The sequence below is a fragment of the Triticum aestivum genome, chromosome 3A (genome assembly GCF_018294505.1).
Source record: "Triticum aestivum cultivar Chinese Spring chromosome 3A, IWGSC CS RefSeq v2.1, whole genome shotgun sequence".
In the NCBI taxonomy this organism is placed as follows: Eukaryota; Viridiplantae; Streptophyta; class Magnoliopsida; order Poales; family Poaceae; genus Triticum; species Triticum aestivum.
In genome coordinates, this window is record NC_057800.1 from 698,341,732 (window position 1) to 698,346,655 (window position 4,924).

The 4,924-nt window shown below is 50.0% G+C and overlaps 1 long non-coding RNA gene across 6 annotated transcripts; it reads left to right on the forward strand.

Annotated features, from left to right (window-relative positions):
• Positions 1-228: 228 nt before the first annotated feature.
• On the forward strand, positions 229-3,118 carry LOC123063314 (uncharacterized). 6 transcript variants are annotated; one of them, XR_006430244.1, is made up of 4 exons: positions 229-1,802; positions 1,931-2,080; positions 2,194-2,446; positions 2,577-3,118. It is a non-coding gene; the product is annotated as an uncharacterized lncRNA (long non-coding RNA). The 6 variants fall into 6 exon arrangements; XR_006430243.1 differs by having other exon boundaries at positions 229-1,474; positions 1,574-2,080; XR_006430248.1 differs by having other exon boundaries at positions 229-1,122; positions 1,370-2,080.
• The last annotated feature ends 1,806 nt before the right edge of the window (positions 3,119-4,924 follow it).

Below are 4,924 nucleotides of genomic sequence, written 5' to 3' on the forward strand. Positions count from 1 at the left end.
CTGCCTCGAACCAGCCGCCGCCATGGAGAAGGACGGACAGTAGGGGAGGCCGGCGGTGGAGGGAGGAGCGGCAGGGACAGAGGCGCCGACTGTCAGGGACCTCCTAGCCTTCTTCTTCTCCACATTTAACTTATAAAGGATGAGCGGGTTGCTAGGCACAACCACACTATCCACGTCAGCTATGAATAGTGCACACGAATAGTGCATTGAGAGAAAACCGGTGCACGGCGCACGCTTCCTCCTCCATCCCCTTCCGCGTGAAAATATCTGCTGCTCTCTCTCTCTCTCTCCTTCCACTTCATCCCTCTGCGCCGCCTCCTCTCCTCCCGATTTGCATCCTCCCCCAATCCCCGCCTCCTCTCCTCCTCCCCAATCCGACGCCTCTCGCCGCGCTCTCTCCTTCCCCTACGCTTTCGACCCCACCCTCGCAAGCTCCCAAGGATCCGCCGAGTGGAGAACCAGGAAGGAGGAGGGACGTGAAGAGGAGAAGAGGGGGTGCGTCACAGGAGACCTAGGCGGCGGCTCGAGCAGAGGAGCGGGGCCTCGAGACGCCGCATCCGCCACTCCCCTACCTCGAACCAGCTGCCGCCATGGAGAAGGACGTGCAGTAGGGGAGGCCGGCGGTGGAGGGAGGAGCGGCGAGGACAGAGGCGCCGGCTGTCAGGGACCTCCCAGCCTTCTTCTTCTCCACGTCAGGTGGAGTTGGAGCCGTCGAGCGCGACCTCGATCTGGAGTAGGGTAGCAGCAGCCACAGGGGGCTCCAACCTCGTCTCCGCGGGAGGGGGCAGGTGCAGCTCCTCCTCTCCACTCCCCCACGTGACAGCGGCCCCAACCCCCACCCCAACCCCACCACCTCTAGCCCCTCTGCAATGGAAGTCTCTTTTTTTCTCTCTTCTTCCGCCCCCGTCCAAGGATTGGTCTGTGATTCTCGTCTGTTGTTTTTGTTGGGCAGTGTTTCGGTGTTTGGTTTTAATGGTGGGTGGTGAGAAGAACAGAGGTGGAAGCAGGACCGCGAGGCCGGAGCTCCAGGTGTCGCTCGCGTTTAGGTGGAGTGGAGAGGTGTCGCGGGCCATGACTGATGGGTCGTTGCTCACTGGTCGTCGTCCCCTGTCCACCATCCAGGTTGCACGTCCTCATCATAATCTGATTTTGATTCCTTGATTTTTCTGATAAAGAGAGGAAGAATTGGGGATACAAGTAGTAGGCCTTAGATTCTTTGCCTCCAGCAGAAGAAATGATTCATGTGTGCCTCCCTTTTTGTTATATCTTACATAATTTCTAATCTGGGCAAGTATCACATAATCAGCTTGGCAGCTAATATCCAAAATTGTTAGTGTCGTCGGTACATTGATATCTTATTTTGGTAAAGGTTTTTCTATCAAGAACTACATATGCTCGACATGGTGTCATGGTATCTACAGTTGTTGTGGAGCCTGCTGGTATTCTTACCCTTAATCGCCTCTTTCCCTTCTCTGTATGAACCCTTTCTTGATTTGTTTTTGTTTGCGATCTGCTCTGCTTGTTTTGACTCTTTTTAGTTGATGCATTATTCTATCTATTTTTGTGTACTCAGGTGCCTATGCGAGAAACATTGGAAGAATCCATGTATTTAGCCGTGGCATGTTTGGCAGCTACAGCAGCTTCTGCAGCTTTCTTCCCTCGTCATTCCTCATATATGTGGGCAATTCAATGTTGTTACCAGTGGGAGTCCATAGTGCGTGTGTGTCTGGTCCAGTATGTGGTTCCATAGGATAAGAAAAAAGTTTGTCAAGAATGGATCTCTAAATGTGTTTCGCCTTGAGGTAAATAATTTGCATGATGTCTACTTTTCGTTAATTTGGGTCAGGCCAAAATAAGGTGTAGGCAAATTTCAGATTTTTTATCTGTACTGCATTTTCACAAATTAAAACAGTGACCTTGACATTACCAGTCTATGGGGGGAGTCATGGAGAAGCCAAGCTTAAATGAGATTTCAAAATTTTGTGGCCTTTGTTAACATTTAAAAACCTGGTGCTTCTACTTGTGAAAGAACAGGTAGAGATAAGGCCCATCAGTTCAGGTAGAGATAGTGAAAGAACAGGTATGCTTCCTTTCCTTGTTAACCCTATACACTTGACAATGCCTCATTTCTGAATAAAGTCTAAACCCAACTTTTACTGTTCATTGACCACCATTTGCAATCGGCACTTACAGAAGGACTGAGCAAGAGGAGGAACTTCGTCGACCCAGCCGTGAGCAAATGATGCTCTAGCGAGTCGATGATGACCGTCATGGAGATCTGCCTGCAGGGCCTGACCAAGGAACCAACGCTGAAGCCGTTAGACGAGGACGTGCTCTAGAACCTGCAGTTTGCAGCCCTAGTGTAGGATGACTGGAACAGCGAGGAGTCCCCGCTCTCATCATCGCAGATCCGTGCACAATCCGCAGAGTACTAACCTCTAGGAAGGTATGTGTCTTTTTACGTGCAGTTTGTCACTTGCACATCTAAATTCGTACTTTGGAATGATGATCAGAAATTGCAACTAAGGTCTGAGTTCTCAAATGACATGATGTCCATGTTCTTGGCAATCTTGCAGGCTGAGAAAAAATATTGGCAAGCATTACCATTATGATCCTCCATCGATCATCATTGTTGACGGAATTTCTGTTTCTCTTCATATAGGATACAGATATGTGATTCTCATGTGATCCTTTTGCTGGAAACTTGCTAATCTTAGGGGTGTTGCTACTGGTGTAGAAACCGTTTTATCAAAAGAACTAAAGTAGTAGCTAATCCAAGCATTCAAGAATTGACCCAGAGGTTACGCTATACCGGCACGAAGTCAGAGCAGCGCCTAAAGACTACACAAGATAGTTTCTGATGACCTTCAGTCTATATGTCCTAACCAACAACATCCACCTTTTGTTTTATCAATTGATCCAGTATCTTTGCCCTTTTGGCATTGCTTTGAGCAAGATATGTATAGCCTTTAGATTTTCATTCATGTATGATACTGCACGTACACTTTAGACCTCATTACCGTCTCTGTGGTCAAAAGAAGTTTGTGATTAATTGTTCTATATATGTAATCAACTGCCCTTCTACTAATATTTTCAGAAGACTATTTATATATGTTTACACTGGTTAGAGAAAATCATGACATTGCCAGCAGCAATTTAATATTTCCATATGTTTCAATCTGTTTCTAAATATTTTTATGTGTACTCTTTCAATACTTGGCTTGCTCTCGCCCTTTGCGCCATTGGCGCAACGAGTCATCTTGTACACTTAACAAAGGAGAACTAGCTAGATGTTTCAGTTACACACAAGCTGCTGCCGCACACACATATGAAGTGAGGAGCTCACGTACTAGCTCTAGTATATGAAACTGGCTTGGTGTTTTGCTATTGCTCGGAGGAGTGGCCTTATTACAACCGAAGGACCCGGAGTCCTTTTATAGGGCTGGTTGTGCACAGCGCACACACACACTAGAAAGACTAGTTCAGCTCAGCCTTTTTAACTAGGGAAAGCCAACTACTGCTTAGCTGCTGCTTCTCCTTAGCCTTTTGACTAGATAAAGTCTAATGCTATTTAGCTACTTCTCCACCACAGCCTTTTGAGTGTGAGAAAGCCTAGCATACAACGCCCTTTAGACTGGGTTGATCAACAATCTCCCCCTCAACCCTGTCGAAGGGGCTTGACGTCGATGATCCTGACCTTGTCGCGTAGCTTCTGGAACCGGACGCTGGTCAGGATGTCCGCCTTCTGCTCACCAGTCCTGATGAACTCCACGATCACCGTGCCTTTCTCGACACAGTCACGTATGAAGTGATAGCGGAGATCGATGTGCTTGCTGCGGTCATGAAGCACTGGATTCTTACAGAGGGAAATCGCCAATTTGTTGTCGACGAAGATGAGCGCAGAGGCGGTGTCCTGATTCAGCATCTCGCCAAGAAGGCGAGCCAACCAGATTCCCTGACATGCGATGTAGCTGCCGCGATGTACTCCGCTTCACACGAAGAAGCGGCGACAACCTTCTGCCTCACCGATTGCTAGCTGATAGGACTATTCCCGAGAAGGAATAGTATTCCCGAGGTGCTCTTCCGAGAGTCCACGTCACCAGCATGGTCGGAGTCGCTGTATCCGACCAAGCTCTCGTCGTCGCCACGACGATACACGCATCCATGCGTGAGCGTACCCGCGATGTACCGGAGCAGGTGCTTGACGGCAGCGAGGTGATCGCTTGCCGGTGCTTCCATGAACCTACTCAGGTATCCGACAACAAACGTTATGTCCGGTCGGGTGTGCACGAGATACCTGAGGCTCCCGATGATGCTGCGGTAGAGCGTAGCATCCACCGCCTTCTCGGAGCTATCCTTGCTGAGCTTCAGTCGTGCCTCCATTGGAGCATGCACAACATAGCAGTCCTTCATGCCTGCTCGCTCGAGCATCTTGGTGGCGTAGGCCGTCTGCGTGATCGTGATGCAACCACCCTCCTGATTTACCTCCAGTCCGAGGTAGTACCGGAGCAGCCCGAGGTCGCTCATGCTGAAAAGACGATGCATATCTCTCCCTTGAAGCGTCGAACCTCTTCGCGCTCTGCCCCGGCGATGACCAGGTCGTCGACGTAGATGCCGATGATGAGCAATGTGTTCGCGGTGCCACGCGAGTACACGCCGTGCTCAGAAGCGCTGCGTGAGAACCCAAGGGATGCGAGGCTTGCATCGAGCTTGGTGTTCCACGCCCTTGGGGCTTGCTGGAGACTGTACAGGGCCTTGTCTAGCCTGTACACGCCCTGCTCATGGTTCTTGGGAATGAACCCTGGAGGTTGGGAGACGTACACCTCCTCATTAAGGTCGCCGTTGAGAAACGCCGACTTGACGTCCATGTGGTGTACCTCCCACCCGCGGTGAGCAGCCACAGCAAGGATGAGCCGTACGGACT